Here is a 22115-nt window from a genome sequence, read left to right as displayed (position 1 = left end):
GGGGGGCTGAGGAGAAGCAGCCGGACCTGCAAAGATAAATAGAGAGGCTAAAAAGAAGGGAAGGCTTTACCTCTCATGGGACCTTCCAGAATCTCAATGACCTCTCTGACCCCTCCTGCCCTGGGTGCTGGGTCCATGTCTGGGTGTTAGAGACCTAAGCCCCTCCCCTCAGGGGGCTTCAAGGGGTCTCCGTGAGAGGGTGAAGATGGAAGTCCAGGGAGGTCACCCCCGGTGTCCCAGGGACTGAGCAGGGAAGGGGAAAGAGCAAATGCCACCCCTAGCACAGCTCTCCTGGGTCACTGCCACCCACACCAGGACGCAGGGACCCAAGACGGCGTGTGGGAACCACAGGTGTCCAGGCATCTTCTGGAAACTTCATGATGGAGGCCATGGTGAAGAACGAAGAAGAGAGCAGTAGACGGCGTGTGGGAACCACAGGTGTCCAGGCATCTTCTGGAAACTTCATGATGGAGGCCATGGTGAAGAACGAAGAGAGAGAGCAGTGAGTGCTACCAGGGGGACAAGGCTGGAGACACAGGTAGAGGTGCAGCCTTCAGACCTTGACCACAGAGGACGGAGGTGGGGGGCCGGGGTAGAGGGGCTACAGACTCCTCCGCGCTCAGACCCTGCTCTGGGTTCAGTGAGGGGCACCCTGACTCCCCGCTCACCTCCCCCGAGGGTTCTCTGGACACCCAGACGCTCTAATGCCGCCCAAACCTTCTCTGTGCCATGGCCCTGGCAGGGTGCCTAGAAGCTGGCACTGGACCACATTCTCTCTTCCTGCTCAGGAATGTGCCCAGGGTGACGTTTGGTGTGAAAGGGCAGCTGCTCAGGCCTCCCCAGCCTCAACCTTCGGTTGAGGTCATTTCCTTTTCTCATTTGTTCCATGAAGAAGCTCTCCCCAGGTTAGTGGACAGGCTGGCACCACTCAGAACAGCCTCCAGGGAGGAGATTTGAGCAAATTAAAGAGTAGAATGCAGAGCCCTGGAGGGAACTAGAAGACTGGGTTTGAGGCAGATGATCTCAGGACTGGCTATGACCTAGGCAGGCTGCTTAAACCCTCTGACACGCCCTTGAGTCTGCTGAACTAACTCGCATTCCAGTTTTTCTTAATAATCACAAATAGATGATTAGTTTATTATCTAAGGTCTAATGTACCAGATCGGCAGTTGGGACCAGCTTCAGAGATGACCTGGGAGCCCCAGGCTGCCTTGTGAGAAAGCTGACCAGTGTCATAAAAACTGTCACATCTACCTGTGAATCACATCTAAGCATTCATTCATTCACTCAACCATCCTTCCATCCTGCCCCCTATCTTCACTTACATTCTTGTTTCCCTCTAGCCATTTATCCATCTATCATCCATCATTTGCTTGAGTTCCATGTGAATCACATCTAAGCATTCATTCATTCACTCAACCCTCCTCCCATCCTGCCTCCTATCTTCACTTACATTCTTGTTTCCCTCTAGCCAACCATCCATTTATCCATCTATCATCCATCATTTTATCTTTTCCTGTTTCCTTTCTTCCTTCCATTCATCCTTTCTCCTTATCTTTTCCTGTTTCCTTTCTTCCTTCCATTCATCCATTCATCCTTTCTCTGTTTCTTCCTTTCTTCCATATTTCCATCTTCCTTCCATCCACTCTTCAATCTTTTCGTCCATCTACCCATCCAACCAACCATTCAACCAGCCATCCATTCATCTAACCATCTTTACATGCATGCATACATACATACATTCTTTATCCTTACACCCTTCCATTCAATACCTATTATTCTTTCCTTCCACTCAGCTGTCATTCCTTCTTTTCATCCTAATTCCTTTGGTATATCTATATATTCATTTTTTCCTTACTTTCATCCATCCATTTATCAAATCACTCTTTCATCCTTCTATTTGTCCACCCATCTTTTCTATCAATCAATACATTCATTGATCACATATTTATGAACATCTACTTGAGCTAGATATGTGATTCCATTTAAATATTCAAATTTATAGTCATGTTCAATCTGTATAAACCATGAGCCTATTCTAGAAATATCTCATAAGGGAAAGAGGCATCCAAATATTTAAGGTATAATGAAAGAAACGTGTTTACAAAAAGTTGTACAGGTCTGAGGGGGAATTGTCAATTCTGGGGTGGTTAGGACCGGTTTCCCTGGATGTTCTTGAGATTTGAGAAACAGATGTTTATCATGCAGACAAGGAGGCCCTTGTACATTCCAGGCCAAAAGAATGGAATGTGCAAAGGCACAGGGCATGGAAAGAATATGGCAGTTCCTGCGCCATAAGGGGAATGTTGTATAGCAGGAAGAGGGTAGTATGGAGAGGGAGGAGGCAGGGGTCCAGATTCCAAGGGCCATGCAGGCCCTGTTGAGGAATTTGGACTCTGTCCTGAGGACAACGACGATCCCTGGAAAAGAAAAACTACAGCAGAAGGAATGGAATGATGTGGGTGGTAGGAGGGTGTGGCTGGAGACAGACCAGTAGGTAAGAGGGGAGAGAAGATGTGATCTGGCTAAAGTGATGGAGTTCAGATGGAAAGAGTGTTGGAGTTGAGAGTTATTTATGAGGGAGAGGTAGCAGGAGATGGACAGGAGATGAAGGTGGTGATGCTGAGGGGACTCCTAGCGGGTGTTCAGGGGTGATGTTACTGGAGCTAGGAATGTGTGACAGAAGGAGGGGTGGGAGGGCAGGCGATGAGTTTGGGTTCAGTTAGGGAGAATACGCATCCTGAAGGAGGGGTCCAGCCACCAGTGTATTCACAGATCAAACACAGACCAAGTTGGCCTTTGCTGCCTATTAGCTCATCTGGCCTCCACCACTGCCCTCAGACCACGTCTGGCACTCATTCACTCACTCACTCACTCATTCATTCACTTACTTGTAGGCTCTAGGATACACAGCCAACTGGCCATCAAAGTCCCTGGCTTCCTAGAGGCAGTATTCTGATGATAGCAACTGCCATTGGAAAGTTTAGGAGTCTAAGAGGTGAAGCAACCTGCCTAAGGCTACACAGTCAGGAGGTGGCCAGGCCAGAGCCAAAGCTGAGACTCCCAGGAGCTGCTGGGCCAGGGAATAGAACTGAGTGAAGACTGCCGACTCAGCTCTACAGGAAGCTCCAGGACTGGGTGACTCAGCAAATGGCTTTTCTTCTGCAGCCATTTTCTGCAGAGCAGAGAGGGGACCCAATGAGACAGCCAGGTGTCCGTGGCCCGATCTTCCACTGCCCAGAAGGAGACGGCTCGGTTTCCTCTCCCTCTTCCTACTGGAAACTGACTCCCCCACCCCTCAACCCATCCTGTCTCTGCTGCTTCCTGCTCCCAACCCTAAGTTCCCACCACACCCTCACTTGGCAGCTGCCTCTATCCTTAGCCAGACCCCGGACTTCCTGCTGTGTTTTGCCCTGGACAGTCTCTATAGGGTCTGAGATATGTCATTTGGCCACTGAGTTGCCTGCATTACCTTCTCTGTAAAATAGGGCCACCTGAGTTGTGGACTAGAGCAGGCTTTGTGAACCATGGCAGACCTGTCGGGGTTTGCTTGGTGGAACACAAGCTGAGGCCAGTACAGTGTCAGGCCCCAACCATGATAACAGACGCTCACATTTCTTGAGCCCTCACCATGTCTAAACTCTTCCCAGGTATTCTCCCACTTTATCTACAAAGTAGGTCCCGTTACTATCCTCCTTGTCTATAGATGAGGAAACTGAAGCATATCGAGGTTAAGTAATTTATCCAAGGTCACACAGCTGTGAAGTATGGGATCTGGATTTGAATCCAGACTAATCCAGGCTCTAATCTTCACATGCCTGTACACTGTGCTATGTTCTCTCTGGAGACTCTCTCTTGGGCACTACCTTTTAAATAAGGAGGCAGATCACACTAGACATGGGGAAGGGGTGTCAGGCAGGAGCTAGGTATGATCACTATGGAGAAGAAATGGCCTGGGGAATTGGTACTGGTGGGGATTCTGGAAATCCCCTTTCCCTCTCTCCATCTGGTTGACTCCTACCCACTTCTTCGGGCTCAAGTCAAGGGTCTCCTTCCTGGACCAGCACCCCCACCCCCGTGCTCTGGATTAAGATGACTCTGTCTCACAGCTGATTACCTCATTGCACCCAGCACCTTCTCTGCACCAAGGAAGCGGGCTATGTATTTGACATGTTCTCTCACTAAATCCTCACAGCCATTGTCAGTACTTGGCTTGGCTAGGCAGGGGCCTCTGGGGGCAGGAGCAGAGCCCCCTGGAGCCAGCTGGAGAAGAAGAGAGCATTTTGGGGAAGCCCCAGGTTGTCTGAGGGAAACCTGGTCTCACAGAAGATTACAGTCAGACACCAGGAAGATGAAAGAACCCATAAACCTCCTCTACATCTCTCTCTGACACTCGGAGGCCAGTGTCTCATCATGACTCCTCTCTCTGATCCTGAGACCCCTGGACAGAAACCTGCTCAGTGTAGGAAGAACTCCTCTCGGTCAGGACTGTTCAAACATCCAGGGGCTGCCCCGGCAGACAGTGATGAAGGGCAAGCAGTGGTGGAAACGTGTGGAGGAGTGCATGTTCTGATGGGAGCTTGGGCCCCATCGGCCTTATAGGAGCCCATCCCATTTGAGCCACTCGGCTCTGATAGCCAGAATCATATTTCCAAATGCCTCCTCCATGTCTCCACCGGTATGTCCAATGGGCATCTTGAAAAGAACACATCAGAAACTGAGCTCGCGTCTGTCCCCCGAAACCGGCTCCTCCCACAGCTTTCCCCATCTCAGTTGATGGCAACTCCATCATTCCAGCTGCTTCAGTCATTCTCGACTCCTCTCTCTTCCATCCCCATTTGATCTTTCCAGAAGTCCTGTGGGTTATACCTTCAGAATCTGTCCAGAATCTGACCCGTTTCCTCCATTGCCCTGGCCACCAACCTGGTGCAATGACTCCATTGCCTTGGCTCCCACCCACTCAGAGCAGAAGTTGGTCATTACAATGGCTCCCCATGACCTAGTCCCCTCTCACCTCCTTCCTGGCTATTCCTTGCTATTCCTCTAGCACACCAGCACACGTGGCCTCCTCAATGGCTGGTCCCTCAGCCTAGAGCCTCTTCCCCACATGTCTGCGAGGCCAAGACCCTCATCCCCTTCAAGCCTTTGCTCAGGGTCACTTTCTCAGTGAACCCTACTCTGAACTCCATATTTAAAATTGCAACTGCCCCTCACCCCCAGCACATCCTGGTTGTTCTTCATCCTTCATACCCTATCTGTTTTTTGTTTTCCATATCACTTACCACTTTTAATGTACAATATCATTTTAAATTTATTTATTATGTCTCCATCCACCAGACTCTAAGCTCTGTGGCAGCATTGACTTTGCTTTTTCTGCTCATTGTTATATCCTGAACATCCAGAACAGTGACTGCTTTCAATACTGGTGTGTAAGTAATCAATATGATGATAGAGAGATGGACTGCAAGTGAGTCAGGAGCCAGGTCCTGGGGATGCCTCTAGCTGCTGGTCAGGGAGCATGGGGTCCCCCTTCATACCTGGCATGGGGGGTCCAGGCAGAATCAACCCAGCTTCTCTCTTCACCTGCTCTCCCTCCCCCTCTCCCTCTCTCATGCAAAGTGGGTTATACCTGGGAGGGCGGCAGGTTCTTAACTGTATCCACAGAGGTCTCAGAAATGCTAAAAATCTCCTGAAGTGCACCAAACTTATACATTCACTTGGGGTTTTGCGGGGTGTGGGGAATGAAGGAGAAGTCTTTTTCTCTTAGTATTTATCACCTTCTGACATACTATATAATTTACTTATTATGATATGTTTCTAAATTTATTCTTTATTACTCATCATGTTCTCAAAAGGCTTTTTGATTCTAAACCGTTGAGAACACTTGTCTCCATCATCCTTGTAGCCAGCAGGGTTCCTGGGCTCTGGGGCCTGAGCCAGCCCCTCAGGATTAGCAAGAGCAAAATGGTGGGAGGAAGGGCATTGTGGTGCTCTCCGTGGTCCTGAACCAGCTCCTGGTCCCTGTTATGGGTGAGGTAGTTTCTTTTCGAAGTAGAGGGAAGGAAAGTGGAACTGTGTGGCCCCAGAGGAACCCCTCCCCCTCCAAATTACACTTATCTTTTCTAGAACTCTAATCCTGCCCCTTTTATTGACATTAAACCTTCTTATCTTTGAGGTCTTGGCTGAGTTGTCACTTCTTTAAGGAAGTCTTCTTAGGTTCTGCAAAACTGAGGGTGGTCTCCCCTGTGTTCACATGGTGTCCTGTACTCCCCACATTCCGGTGTGTGGGGACCACCTGTCCAGCACCATCATTCAATTCTAAGCTCCTAGTCTGCCTCCCACACTCACAGCCATTGTCAGTACTTGGCTTGGCTAGGCAGGGGCCTCTGGGGGCAGGAGCAGAGCCCCCTGGAGCCAGCTGGAGAAGAAGAGAGCATTTTGGGGAAGCCCCAGGTTGTCTGAGGGAAACCTGGTCTCACAGAAGATTACAGTCAGACACCAGGAAGATGAAAGAACCCATAAACCTCCTCTACATCTCTCTCTGACACTCGGAGGCCAGTGTCTCATCATGACTCCTCTCTCTGATCCTGAGACCCCTGGACAGAAACCTGCTCAGTGTAGGAAGAACTCCTCTCGGTCAGGACTGTTCAAACATCCAGGGGCTGCCCCGGCAGACAGTGATGAAGGGCAAGCAGTGGTGGAAACGTGTGGAGGAGTGCATGTTCTGATGGGAGCTTGGGCCCCATCGGCCTTATAGGAGCCCATCCCATTTGAGCCACTCGGCTCTGATAGCCAGAATCATATTTCCAAATGCCTCCTCCATGTCTCCACCGGTATGTCCAATGGGCATCTTGAAAAGAACACATCAGAAACTGAGCTCGCGTCTGTCCCCCGAAACCGGCTCCTCCCACAGCTTTCCCCATCTCAGTTGATGGCAACTCCATCATTCCAGCTGCTTCAGTCATTCTCGACTCCTCTCTCTTCCATCCCCATTTGATCTTTCCAGAAGTCCTGTGGGTTATACCTTCAGAATCTGTCCAGAATCTGACCCGTTTCCTCCATTGCCCTGGCCACCAACCTGGTGCAATGACTCCATTGCCTTGGCTCCCACCCACTCAGAGCAGAAGTTGGTCATTACAATGGCTCCCCATGACCTAGTCCCCTCTCACCTCCTTCCTGGCTATTCCTTGCTATTCCTCTAGCACACCAGCACACGTGGCCTCCTCAATGGCTGGTCCCTCAGCCTAGAGCCTCTTCCCCACATGTCTGCGAGGCCAAGACCCTCATCCCCTTCAAGCCTTTGCTCAGGGTCACTTTCTCAGTGAACCCTACTCTGAACTCCATATTTAAAATTGCAACTGCCCCTCACCCCCAGCACATCCTGGTTGTTCTTCATCCTTCATACCCTATCTGTTTTTTGTTTTCCATATCACTTACCACTTTTAATGTACAATATCATTTTAAATTTATTTATTATGTCTCCATCCACCAGACTCTAAGCTCTGTGGCAGCATTGACTTTGCTTTTTCTGCTCATTGTTATATCCTGAACATCCAGAACAGTGACTGCTTTCAATACTGGTGTGTAAGTAATCAATATGATGATAGAGAGATGGACTGCAAGTGAGTCAGGAGCCAGGTCCTGGGGATGCCTCTAGCTGCTGGTCAGGGAGCATGGGGTCCCCCTTCATACCTGGCATGGGGGGTCCAGGCAGAATCAACCCAGCTTCTCTCTTCACCTGCTCTCCCTCCCCCTCTCCCTCTCTCATGCAAAGTGGGTTATACCTGGGAGGGCGGCAGGTTCTTAACTGTATCCACAGAGGTCTCAGAAATGCTAAAAATCTCCTGAAGTGCACCAAACTTATACATTCACTTGGGGTTTTGCGGGGTGTGGGGAATGAAGGAGAAGTCTTTTTCTCTTAGTATTTATCACCTTCTGACATACTATATAATTTACTTATTATGATATGTTTCTAAATTTATTCTTTATTACTCATCATGTTCTCAAAAGGCTTTTTGATTCTAAACCGTTGAGAACACTTGTCTCCATCATCCTTGTAGCCAGCAGGGTTCCTGGGCTCTGGGGCCTGAGCCAGCCCCTCAGGATTAGCAAGAGCAAAATGGTGGGAGGAAGGGCATTGTGGTGCTCTCCGTGGTCCTGAACCAGCTCCTGGTCCCTGTTATGGGTGAGGTGGTTTCTTTTCGAAGTAGAGGGAAGGAGAGTGGAACTGTGTGGCCCCAGAGGAACCCCCACTCCAAATTACACTTTAGTTCTTTTCTAGAACTCTAATCCTGCCCCCTTTATTGACATTAAACCTTCTTATCTTTGAGGTCTTGGCTGAGTTGTCACTTCTTTAAGGAAGTCTTCTTAGGTTCTGCAAAACTGAGGGTGGTCTCCCCTGTGTTCACATGGTGTCCTGTACTCCCCACATTCCGGTGTGTGGGGACCACCTGTCCAGCACCATCATTCAATTCTAAGCTCCTAGTCTGCCTCCCACACTGTTGCATCCCTAACACAGGAGAATAAATGTTGGTTGGACAAATGAATGAACTAATAAATAAAATGAATGAGTAGTAGAGGTCTGGAGAAGAAATGCCCTCATGATTTGTTCCTACCTTTTGATTAAGTCAGGACTACTAGCCAAGCTCTCTGTATTAGGAACATGGAAAAGAAAGAAAAGGTTGGCATGGTTCTTTCCCTGAGGAACACGTGACAGGTGGAGGAATTAACAGTGGCTGACAACCTAGGCCCCATTTTACAGATGGAAAGACTGAGGCTCAGAGAAGTGATGCTATTCTATAATCACAGCTCAGGAGTGACAGAGGTGAGACCAGACCCTCTACACCTTGGTTCTGGACCTACCTGTCCTCTGCCTATGCCATCACTTCCCCCTCTAGACTGCAGTTTATGTCCCTGTGTAATGAAGACACTGGGCTAGATCTCTCTAAGGGAATTTTCCAACTCCCAGATTTCATGGAAAATTAGGACCGTGGGCGTAGTCTCTGTTCTTTGGGGCCACTAAGATTGCAGAAGGAAAGCCCTTGGTTTCCAATAAGTGGTTTTGTGATCCAAGTCACATGGTCAGAACACAGGGTGGGAGGCCCCTTCTTCCCAAGAGTTGGATGCTCAACAGCAACCACAAGAGGCACCAAAGTGCCTGGACAGTCAAGGCCCATGGGAGGAGGGGTGGGTGTGATATGGCCCAGCCCGGCCTCAGTCTGGTCAGTGTCCAGAGCACCCACATCCCACCTGCTGGTGGTCACAGGACCTGGGGGCAATTCCATTGTCACCATCCTGGGAACTTTCACCTGCAGGGTTCTGAGGGGTGGGGACTCTAAGACCTGAGCTAATGTCTACAAGGCTTTAATGATCAAAACTGGGCTATGATGAACTTGGTTACTCAATAAAAGCTGTTTGCTGAGGGACAATGATTTTGAAAACATGGCGTCCGTAAGAAAAAAAGGAGCTGGGTAAGTCAAAGGTAGGAGACTCCTGGTTAAGCCCAGACCTACCAACCCCTGAAAGGGGTCCTTGGCTTCCTGCTCTGGACTGAGGCTCAATCAGCCGGGTAGGGGTAGAGTGAAGAGCCAAGATGGGGCAGGGGGACCCTGGTCAGGCAAGGCTAGAGGGTGGCTGCTGAAGGCTAGCTTTGTGACCTTTTTTGCATCGGGACTTTTGGGAAGGGAGCAAACACAGCACCCCAACAAACCCTGTGTCTGGGGGAAGGGGAGGCAGCCAGAGGGGCCCTCCCCAGGCGCCCTTGTTTTCCTGCCTGCATCTGGCTCTCAGCAGCTGGCCTGTTCCTGGGGCTGGCCTGCCATGTAGCTAGTCCGATCTGTGATGTCCTCAGGTGCAGGGTGCCTGCAGGACTCACAGCTAAGCCCAGAAGAGAGAACCCAGGGGAGTCAGGAGTTCTGGTCGACCTTGAGCCAGTCACTTCTCTGACCCGATGTCCCACCTGTAAAATGGAATGGAATAGATATTCTCTGAGTGTCCCTGGTGCCAGTCGTGCCAGAGCCCCCATCCTAGATTCAGTGGGGGGAGGCTGGGTCTCCACTGAGGCCTTGCTGGCCCCGAATCCTGGCAGCAGCTGTAGCTGGCCGCCCACGCACAGGCAGACAGGCGGGAGGCAGGGTGCTGCAGCCTTGTTGCTAAGCACTGAGAACTTTCCACTGGGTATGGGTTTCCATCACCATGGCAACTGCTGGGGGGGTGTGGAAGCAGAATGCCTCAGAATTCCGGGGAGATTACATGGGGGAGGAAAGAACAAGAAAGTGAGCCCTGAGCAGACCCTGAAGTGGACAAGACCAGCAAGCGCCCAAGTGGCTCCCACATTTTATCTCTGCCCTCTTAATTCCCTCTTCCCCCTCTTCCCCCTCTTCTCATGCTTTTCTCTGTATCCTTTTCTCCTTTCTCTAGGTCTCTCTTTTCCTGCTCTCCTCCCTGAGCCCTTGCCCTTAGGAGCAGTGGCTAACATTTACTTAGCACATGCTGTATCTCAGGCACCGTTCCACACGTGAACTCATTTAATCCTCCTACCCCTGTGTGGTAGATACTATGACCATCCCATTTTACAGATGGGAAAGTGGAGGCCCAGGGAGGTGGGGTGACTTGCCCAGCTCACATACTAACTGATGGATTCAGGAGTTTGGTTGGACTTTAGTGACTGCACACTCAGCCACTATGGTGTCTGGAGGATCTCCCTTGTCTGAGAAATTCCAGGAGTTGTTAATAAATTGAGGGGGAGGGGGGAACAGGGGACACAGGTGGCACATGTCCATGCTCTGGAGACCCCACAGGGCCTTCCTCACTCTCCCCTCACTCTGTCTGTACCTCATACCAACATTCTTGGCTAAGGCCAGGCCCAGGGCAATGTCAGCTGCCCACACCTCCCGGGCACTGCTGGTGGCTGAGTTCCCCAGCCTTGGCTGACAGTACTTGCTCTCTCAGGCCCAGGGAAGGCTCTTGGCCTATGGATGGCACTGGGAGGTCTGAGAGGCCAGAAACCCAGGTACCATTCCCATCACCAACTCATTCCTGCAGGGTGCCCTGGGGAGAGAGAACCTGACCAGGGAGCCCGGCCTATGCCACTCAGAATTCCTGGGGGCGGGGGACAGGGTTCACTGCTCTCCTCGAAACCTCCCAGGTGATAGTGAAAGGCTAGTGGGAGATCATATATAAAGAGATTGTGAAAGCAAGGGAGATAGCAATCCAGTCAGTGTCATGGCATGACCTCCATGGTGAGCCACTCAGCCCAGGCTAATAAAGACCAGAACAAACTGGAGACTGAGGAACAATTGCTTCAGCTCTGGGGACTGAGAATCCCTTCTTCATAGCTTTAAAGATGGTTGACCTCTGTCCAGGCTGGCTCTGCCACTCCTCGCTCCCTCCTGGCTTCCACATCCTTGTAGCTCATGCTCCTCTACTCACTACCTTCAGTGTGAGTTTTGTCTTCTGATGCCTCTACTTATCATCCCACAGTCTCTCCAAATCTCTGGCTCAAATTCCCAAGAGAGAGAGAGATCCAGCCTGGACCTCTAGCACCCTGATTGGGCAGAAATCTCGCTCCAGACCATCCCATTGGCTGCTGGCCAGGCTACTGATTGGCTGCTCTAAGTCTGGTACTTCCCCACCACCACCACCCTTCTAATCAACTGTGGCCAGGGAGACCAGGTCCCATGTTACTAAATATTGTTGCTGAAATAGTTGATGCATTTCTTCATTCTTTAAGCCATTTGGAACTAAGGATTCTTTTATATGAGTAGCCATCTCACTAACTTGGAGTTGGGCCTCATGCCCTTGGTGATGAGTCGGTTGCTTCTGGTAAGTGGCCAGTTGAATTGAGATTTTTGTTACTTGCAGCCAAAACCTTCTGGCTGGCACCCCATTTCATAGGTTTATTGCAAGATTGAATGAGTCAGACCTGTTCAAGGTCAGTCATGACCTTACGGAACTGAGGTGGGGAATCCAGAATGTTGGCCCAAGAAATCTGGAAGCCCCACTTCTATTCATGGGCTTCCTTCCAGTGGCCAGCCGGAAGTTACATGGGAGGCTTGCATTTCAACCCGCAGTCATTAGTGGCTATGCCCTGCCCCCAAGATGCCTATGCAGCAACAGACCAGAGAAATTAACTCATCCAAGCTCTTCCCACCATCCGGTCACAGGAGGGCACAAACCAGGCTCTGAATGTTCAGTCCTGGGCCACAGCCCCCATTTGAGGAGCCATATTTCTATCACCCATGTGGGGAGGGGGGTACATCTCTGCAGCCAGAGGCCTCCCCAGTCCCCACAGGGCTTCACCACAAGTTCCAATCAGCCAGCCCTACATATGTCTCCCTAATACCTGGAGCCTCATGATCAAAGAGACCATGGCTGCATCTTCAATGTATTATTTATGCCTCACTATGTGGACAGGATGTACTAGCTCAGTACAGGGTACCAGGAAGGGTGGGAAGACAGGACCATCAAGGAAGACAGAGAAGTTCCAGAGCAAGACTGAGCTTTACAGAACACCCAGCCCAACCCCCCGTCTTCCAGCCTCTGCTTGTACACCTCTGATGACACAGAATCATCCCTTGGTTGTTTTATGGGGCCTTCTTTGGCATGAATGAAAATAGCCTTTTTGTAACTGCAGTCATTGGGGCTATCCCTCTGCAACCACTGAGTGAGCATGCCTTACTCTCCACACTTGATTCCACCCAATCCATTTAGGCAGGCCCCTGACCTCCAGAATCCTCACCATACCAGTCATTTTTGTCTGTCTTTTTTCCTAAAGTAGGGGTTGGCAAACTACAGTCCAAGGACCAAAGCTGGCCCATTACTTGATTTTATAAATAAAGTTTTATTAGAACACAGTCACACTTATTTGTTTATTACTGTTTATTATTGAAATGGAAGCTCACCTAGACTACCTGGCCCTTTACGGAAAGAGTTTTCTGACCTCTCTTCTAAAGCAGTAGTGGCCCCTCAATAGCACAGGAGACACCAGGTATGGCCTGACCTTCAGGAGAATCACCTCCTTCCCCATGTGTGACTGCTTGGTGCAGCTTCAGATGCTATCAGGTTCCAGCAGCCAGGACTCCAAGAGTATTGGCTCCAAGAGAACCTGTGTCAACAAAAATGTCCAGGTCACTTTTGCCTAGCCTGTCGCTAAGGTCTGTTGCCAAAACAAGCTCCCTCCACCCTCGAGTTTTGCAGGACTTGAATTTATCTTAGTTCATTTCCCTGTGTTGCCTTTGTCCTAACATCTTACCTTATAGAGACTATTTTGAGCCATGAGTCTCTCATCCATTTCTGAGCCAGCTTTCCCAGTTTGTGTTTCCCATATTTTTATTCAGCTTCCTTTCTGTGTACTTATCCAAATTGTTGACTTTAAAAGAGCCCCATAGTATGTCACGATTGATGTCCTTTCTGGGTTGTTATTTATCTACCACTAATCTATGCTCCTTAAGCATCAACCTGCTGTGACCCACCTCTGCCTATAATTTGTGAGTTTCTATTTTACCATATTATCAGTAAAGTAAGGGTATTTGGGGGTATTTTGTCAAATATGTGGTAGAATTCTATTCTGTCCACTTTTCAGAAAATAGAAGGGACTTTGGAAATCACCTAACTGATCCTCTCTTCTCACAGATGATGGAATTGAGATCCAGAAAAGTGACTGGTCCAAGATGACAGAGTGAATTGGTGCTAGAATCAGAAATAGGGTGTTCTTTGCATGACATTTGGATTATTCAGACTGTGTGTTAGTTAGCATAGGCTAACTGCTATAACAAATAGGCCCCAACATGTAACAAATCACTGCAACTGAAGTTTTTTTGCTCACACTAGTCCTGGGTATGTATTCAGGGTGGTTGGTCAGCTGACCGCCTCACTGTCCTTCAGAGATCCAGGCTCCTTCCATTTTGTGGCTCAGCTATCCTATAAGGCCTCATCATAGTCCACCTCCAGGGAACAGAAAGAACAGACCCCTGGCCTAGTGAGAAAAATTCTACTTCTACTTTGCTGAAATTCCAAATGACTTTTTTCTGGCTTTCACTGCTTCCCTCATCCTGCCCTTGAACCATTCCTCCAAACCTCAGCCTTGTCTTGGCCCTTTGTGTCACATGTTGAGCCCCTCTGCCCACTCAGGAAGGGCCTGGTATGGAATCAGGACTGGCCAGGTGGGCAGGGCTGCAGTCCAAGTCACCAAGAAGAGGGAGGCTGGGTGCACTGAACAGCTGGTGTGCATCCAGTCATCATCCATTCTGCAAGGCGGAAAGGAGGGGGGCTCTTTCCTCCATCCTGTGGCAGGAGAGAACAGGAAGCAGCAGCTGGCAAGTTCACAATTGGAGTCTGCCCACACAGAATCACAAATCCTTCTCTCCAAATTTAAATGCCTGGTGCTATGGTGTGAAACACAGTTCCTACCCCGAGGAGAACCAGTCAGGCTCCGGGGTCTGCCCACGGGGTTCTCTAAGAGGGCCTCCTTTGTCATCGCTCCTGTTGTGGCTGAATAACATTGTGAACCCCTGGCCCCAATTGTTAACATTCTACATCCACCAGGCTCCTTCCCTGATGGTAGGTTTCTGGGAATCTATGTTGGTAAAGTCTGGGCTCTCACTCCTAGCATTCGAGGTCTTTCTGTTCTGGCCCACCCCCATCTCATCTCTCCCTACATCTTCTCGAGCCATGTTCTTTCCTGAGGCATCGCAGGTCTTTGGACTCATGAGATTCCTGGTTCTGCCACTTACCAGTGGTATGGGCAATCTCTCTGGGACTCCATTTCCTTATCTGTAAAATATAATTAATAAGAAGTAGTTAGCAGGGATTTGTATGGATTAAGTGAAATAAAGGTATGTAAAAGAGCCTAGTACAATGCTCTATAAATAGCCATCTTCTCTGTGCCTTTCCCCTTTCACACCTGGGTTTCCATGGCTTCCTCTTCCTCTACTCAGCTGCCACTCACACCTCAAGCTCTACCTCCAACGTCTTCCAACGACTATTGGAGGCAGACCTTCTCCAGCCAACCCCCTCCCCATTCTCCTCTTTGCTAATTGGTGGGGAGTAGTTATACATCTGTAACCTGAATAAAACGCAGGGCTCCATGTGAATCAGTCTCTGCATGAAGTTGCACTCAAAGACAATCTAGCAACCAAAAATAATTTTGAAAACTTCAATCCTTATTCTTGATTCTCAAAAAAACAATCAACTTTCATAACCCATCACATATATAATTATATATTGCCATGTTTATATATACATTATAGATAGATAGATATACATATACTAGAGGCCTGGTGCATGAATTCATGGGCAGGTGGGGTCCCTCAGCCTGGCCGGTGATCGGGGCGATCGGGGCTGGCCAGCTGGGGGAGGGACCACGGGAGGTTGGCTGCCCGCAGAATGTTGGTTGTGGGAGCATACTGACCACCAGGGGGAAGCTCCTGCATTGAGCGTCTGCCCCCTGGTGATCAGTGCGTTGTCATAGCCACTGGTCGACAGGTTGTTCGGTTGACCGGTTGTAACAGTCACTTAGGCTTTTATATATAGAGATATACAAAAAATTTTTTCTGAAATCATTTGCAAGTAAGTCAGAGATATCATGCCCCTTTATCCCTAAATACTTCAGTGGGAATTTCCTTTTTAAAAAAGTTTAAAAATTTAGGAAATTAAGCATTTTAGAATTTCATTAATTGTCTCAATAATGTCCTTTATAGGTTTTTTTGTTTTTGTTTTTTTTTTCCCAATCCAAGATCCAATCCAGGGTCTTGAATTGCCTTTAGTTGTCATATTTCTTTAGGATGAAATGTTATATGTGTTTTTCTTGAATCCTTACCCCTACCCAGCAGTGCTTAGCACAATGCTGTAAACTTAATAGCAATTCAGTACTACTTTGAATTGAATTAGAAACAAGAGGTTTAATAGTAATAATTGCAGCTTCTCATACCCTATGACAAACACTTCTTGTTATATACCCAACAGTCATTCCCCTGAGTTGATGGATGTAGTGGTGGTTGGATGGAAAGATGGGTAAGTGAATAGATAGATGATGGATAGGATGGTGGGTAAATGGGTGGATAAGGAATAGTTGGATAGAGGGATGGATGGATAGATAGATAGATAATGGATGATAGATGGACTCATGAGACTCTTGGTTGTCACCGGAATAGTTGGATAGAGGGATGGATGGATAGATAGATAATGGATGATAGATGGACTCATGAGATTCCTGGTTGTCGCTAGTGGTATGAATGAATAGGATGAGGTATATAGATAGATAAGGGGAGGAATCAGTGAATTTGTAGATGGTTGAATGGTTAAATCAGGGTAATTGGTGGGTAGATGCTATTTGTATATGATGTAATGGATGAAGTACTCAGATGGGAATCAGAAGTCCTTGGTTCAGGCTCCAGCTCACCTGCTACTAGCTGGGTTCTTGGTGAGCTCCTTCCCTACCCAGGACCTCAGCAGCATCCTCTGTAAAACAAGAGGTTTTTGAAATTTTCTTCCAGTTTGGACCAATTCCTGTCTCAGAAACATTAAGTAATTTCCCCAAGTTCATGGAGCCATTGCATGATGGAGCCCAGATTTGAAGCTGGGCAATCTGGCTCCAAATAGCATGTTTTTCAACTATTCTGCGTCACTGCCACCACTGGGACATCAGAAGGAAAGCTGGAAGGTGCCCAGCCCCCAGCCCCCAGCCCACCAAGCCACCGTCCCTGCCAGTCGCTCCGAGGCCCTGCACCAGGACACACCTAGGCTCATTCCACATGTTCCGCCTCACCCAGAGCCCAAGGGATGGCGCAGGTGGCATTTTCCACAGGCCCCTCCCTGTTGGCTTTCAGCCCAGCTCAGACTCTCCATTCCTGGTCCCCAGCGCCCTTTGTCACCCCCTCACCCCCACACTCTGCAGCTCGCAAGACTTCCTGCCTCCTCCAAGCACCACAGGCACCAGGAAAGGAGCTGCAACTCCAAGACCTGGCTCCTTGGCGACCACGTGTAAGGGGAAGTTTAGCACCTACCCACGTGGGCAGGAAGGGCTCGCAACTTTCAAGGCGCTTTCAGATAAACATCACTTGCCTCCTGGGTCCTACAGAAGGAGGCCCAGCAAGTGCTGAAGATGACAACAAACAGGGGACCCAAAATAAATGAAGAAAAACAAAATATTTTAGAAGGATTTTTATATGTAATACAGTAAAAACACCATCAAAATAATAGTCATGAAAAACAAAATCAAAACTCAGCTGGACTATGGTATTTCCAGTGTCGTTTTAATTGTGTCTGACTTGTGGGAAAAGGAAAGCTGACTGTGTGGCCCACACACAGTCTTTTTTTAAAAAATATATTTTTATTGATTTTAGAGATGAAGGGAGAGGGAGAGATAGAAACATCAATGATGAGGGAGAATCATTGATCAGCTGCCTCCCACGCGTACCACATTGGGGACCTATGACCCCCTGGTTCATAGGTCGAACACTCAACCACTGAGCCACACCGGCTGGGCCCTCAGAAAGTCTTAATGTGGCCCTGCCTTTGGGGAGTTTGGAGCAGTGAGACTGACCGGGCTGAGCTGACCAAGGCAGGGAGAGCTGAGGCCTGGGCCCCTGATTCGGGCATTCTGCTGACATGAGTGCCACATGGAACCTCAGAGAAGCCATAGGGCTGCCTCTCCCAGCCTCGGGTCCCTGCAGCTCAGCTTGTCTAGGCCCATCTTCAGATCAGGAGTGGTCTTCCCCACTCCTAGATGCAGTTCTTGGAGCCAGAGCAAAGGTGGGGGGTAGGGGTAGGGACGGGTGTGTTTGACATGTCCAAGGCCACATGGCCAGTTCCAGACACAGCCAAGACTTGAACCTTATGTGGTATGAAGTGAAGGACTCGAGTAACTGACGTCATTTGTACCGATGTAAAAACAGGAGCCTTTGCTGAGAGCTGTCGCTGGCAGTGAGCCAAAGTGGTAACTGGGCCAAGAGTTTGCTCTGAGACTTAAAGTTGGACGAAAGCTTAATGTGCTATTGCCACACCCTTTTGCAGACATTAGCCAGCCTTCAGTCTCTATTAGAACATGTATTTGATGCATCTTCACACTAGCCTGTCATTCTTCATTCAAGCTAGTAACCCTTGCTGAGCACCAGCTCTGGGCTAGGTGCCTCAAGAAGAAGACATGTAAACAAAGAATTCACAACCCACTTTGTGACTGTGATGGGGTTTATGCTAAGTGCGCTAGGAGCACAATTAAAGAATGACTCATTAATTTTGTCTGAGGAGGTTGGAGAAAGTCTCAGCAGGTGGCTCATAAAGAGAAAAAAGTGAGAGGAAGAAGCCAAATTTATTGAGCATGGTATTAGGGTAAGGCTAGTTGCTGTAACAAGCAAACCCCAAAATGGACAGTGGGCCAAATGTGATAGGAGTTAATTATTTATTCTTATAAAGTCCCAAACTGTGTTTCCAATGAGCAGGTGACTCTCCTCCACGTGGTGACTCAGGGACCCAGCCTCCTTCCACATTGGTGAAAGAAGAGAAGAAAGTTGCAAAGTGAAGTTTATGAGAATCTGTCGTTCACACTATCAAGCATGTATAGGTCATGGCTACCTCAATAGGATTTAAAACAGACCCCATTAATCTCATATATGATGCAGATAGAAAAACATTAAATAAAGTAGTAGCAAACAAACAAAAATGCTAGTGAACAAAAACCAACAGTACTTTAAAAAATAGTCCATTGTGACTATTTAACATGTGTTGGGAATATTATGTTACACAGCATTATTGTAGCAAAAGCTGCCTAATACACCAAAGAATAAAGAACTTGCTCGATATGCTGCAGCAGCTATTAAAAGACCTGGCTTTTAATCTAGCTCCACGATTAACTATCTGTGGGACCTTTAATCTCTCCAAGATTCAGGTGCTTGCCCTATGGAATCTCTCTGCTTATTTGGGAAGTACAAGTCCAACTGGGCCAGGATCACTCCAGCCAACGACCACCTAAGACCCATGCCTGTTACTGACCCAATAAGTGACAGGTAGGAAGGGTCCATTTAGAAGGTTTGTAAGCCCTTCAGAGTATCTGTCTATTTTATCTTGTAAAATTAAGCTTAGAATTTCTACCACGTGTAATACGAAACACAGATCACTTATTTTGAGCCTATCTCACATGAAGTGTTTTTGAGAACTGTTCGTGTTTCTGCGCATGTATTTATTTAATCAAATAATTATCTGTGGATATTTTTAAATGTTTATTTGGTCAGCCAAAGATTTACTCTGTGTGAAAAATGACTGAATCATGTGTGAGAACTCTGGGAAGCCATAGAAGAAATGCTAACAAATATCAGAGAAGCAAAGAAATAAACTATGACGGGCGCGAAAGCTAATTTGTTTGAGTACACAAAGACAATAATAGAATTTTTATCAAGATCTGATGTAAAAGGAAAGAAATGAAGTTCTGTGAATGTTTCACTTACAAATTAACCTCTAGGGCAGCGGTTCTCAACCTGTGGGTCGCGACCCCTATGGCGGTCGAACGACCCTTTCACAGGGGTCGCCTAAGACCATCCTGCATATCAGATACTTACATGACGATTCATAACATAGCATCATTACAGTTATGAAGTAGCAACGAAAATAGTTTTATGGTTGGGTCACAACATGAGGAACTGTATTTAAAGGGTCAGAAGGTTGAGAACCGCTGCTCTAGGGTGTCCTGGTCAGATGACCACGGCGTAGAGGGGTTCCCGGCAGGACCCTTCTCATTAGTTTTACAATGTTTGGTAGTTTGGGTTTGCCCAGGCAGCTGGGTTTGCACACTCTCTGTTGTTGTTGTTGTTGTTGTTCATTAAATCAACTCCCACCAAGTGGACAGATGGCTTTCAAAGACTCCTGCAAGAATCTATGGGCTGAAGATAGTACTAAACACGTGAGCTCAGGAGAAAAGCAAGCAAATGACAAGGCTGACCCTCTTCTCTTCTGAGGACAGCCCTTACCTTCAGCTGCATTGAGATAAAACCGGTGACAATTCTGAGAAGCAATTACCCCTTGCCCCCAATTTTAAATTCTCAAGGAGACTCTCTAAAGAGAGGGTTTATTCCCATCATTGTAAAGGAAGGCGCTGCACTCAGTCTATATTGGGCCTGGAGATGTTAATTCCTGATAGCAGTGCTTGAGCATAATTTATAGGCACTTCCATGTACATATTTGGAAGGACGCATGCTCGGAAATTTGAGCTGGCAGGGTGCGTGATCAGAAAGTTTGGAAGCGGCCTTATGACGGCCCAGGCGGGCATACAACATCAGAGAATGGGAAGGAGGGTTGGAACTGAGAGCAGGAGAGGCTGCTTAGCTGAGGGTCGCTGCCTAGCAGCTTTATTTAACCTCTTCAGGTTTCTGTAGAATGTGGGTGACAATTGTACCTACTTCATAGGCCCATTATAAGGATTTAATGAGTTAACACCTAAAACAGTGTTGGCTCAGAGTAAATGTTCCCTAAGAGTCTGTTGTATAAGTTGCAAAGTCCCATTAGGATTTTAAGTGGAAACACTGACTATGAATAAATAATATTCCAGGACATAACCTAGCATGTCACCCACGTGAGCTATTGGGAATAAGGGTCAAACACAAGTGGCAAATGGAAGCCAATGCCAGGCTGTGTCCAGCTACTGGAATCACAATCCTGGAGCTCCCCCCTCCCATGGGAGGCACAGGACATCATCTATCTGTCAGGCCCCACACTGGCTCCTGGGATGAGAGGTGAGTAAAATTCAGATGCTGATGGAGGTCCCAGCCCGATGATGGAGACAATGATGCCATCAGACATGACGACCCAATGAGACGGGGCTGGGACCAGGTAGGGCCTGGCCTTGGTTTGGGTCTGCTTCCCTCCTCTGGTATGGATAACTCTCCTGCTGACCTGGGCCCCCTCCTCTCTCCTCACCTAGACTCCCTCCTCTCTCCTCCATCTGGACCCCCTCCTCTCTCCTCCATCTGGAGCTCAGGGCATCAGCCCCCATAGCAACCAGGGTCCCTGAGAGAGAATGCTAATCTCAGCAACTAAAGTCACCAGATGGGGCAGCCAACGTGAGAGAGGCCACTTGAAGTCAGATTAAGGTGGTCAGTCCCCAGGAACAAGGGACACAGGGAACAATGGCGCCCCAGGGCACCCGCCTGGGCTTTCTAACATGGGGACCTATTATTTATCCGAGTGGTGTGGGCTGGAAGTCAATTTGTTTTACAAGAGCCCAGAGGGTGAGCGCCCTGTTCTTTCCTCCAAATTATAACTAAACAAATGCAGTATAATCGAATGGAATTAAATTTGTATGTTGCAGGTGGGCTGGGACAATAGAATTTAAAGGCTGGAGCAGGCACCAGGCCTAAAGAGGACTAAGGCCCTAAGAAGCTGGGATGGGAGGGGAAGGACGTTGTGAACAGAAAAGGGGGAGGGCCCCAGGCTGCTCTGCCCGCCTCCTGTCCAGAGCCCTGTGGTCACAAGCTCAGTCTGGGGCCACATGTTAGGAGCTGCTCACCAACATGGGTCTTGCGGGAGGGGCTGGGTGCCCTGTGGGGTGGCCAGACAGGCCCAGGGACACTCCAGTGACAAAGCCCTCCAGGTGCATCTTCAGGCCTGTCTTTGGGCTCTGTCCTGGGCAGCGACACCCTTGTTTTCCCAGGCCCCAACCGGAGCCTGGCTCAGAGCAGGGGATTATCAAATATTTGGACAAATCATTGAATATGTGCTGGCTCGGAAACGAGAGAGGCAATGCAGCGAAGGGGTTAATCACACAGCCTGCCTGGGCTCAGTCCCCTTGCCCCACCTATGCATCCTTCATGACAGCTCTCGAGTATAACCCACCTCCCACCCCCATCCCAGGCCCCAACCGGAGCCTGGCTCAGAGCAGGGGATTATCAAATATTTGGACAAATCATTGAATATGTGCTGGCTCGGAAACGAGAGAGGCAATGCAGCGAAGGGGTTAATCACACAGCCTGCCTGGGCTCAGTCCCCTTGCCCCACCTATGCATCCTTCATGACAGCTCTCGAGTATAACCCACCTCCCACCCCCACCTGTGGGGCACGGCTACAGTGTTTTGGCCAGGTTCAAGCCTCAGACTAATGAAAGGACAGGGTCCTCTCATTGCGTGCAAGTC

General features: G+C 48.6%; 1 long non-coding RNA gene across 1 annotated transcript in view; it reads right to left on the bottom strand.

The window, feature by feature from the left end:
* Nucleotides 1–22115, bottom strand: part of LOC102251517 — a 33804-nt gene that overhangs the window by 659 nt on the left and 11030 nt on the right. Inside the window, exons 2-3 of the long non-coding RNA XR_313858.2 lie at nucleotides 16400–16458; nucleotides 14733–14772 (exon numbers count right to left, since the gene is read on the bottom strand). This is a non-coding gene — a long non-coding RNA (uncharacterized LOC102251517). The remainder of the gene's footprint in view (nucleotides 1–14732; nucleotides 14773–16399; nucleotides 16459–22115) is intronic.

Source organism: Myotis brandtii, unplaced genomic scaffold, assembly GCF_000412655.1.
Source record: "Myotis brandtii unplaced genomic scaffold, ASM41265v1 scaffold332, whole genome shotgun sequence".
NCBI lineage: Eukaryota > Metazoa > Chordata > Mammalia > Chiroptera > Vespertilionidae > Myotis > Myotis brandtii.
This window is presented reverse-complemented; position numbering and strand designations above follow the sequence as displayed.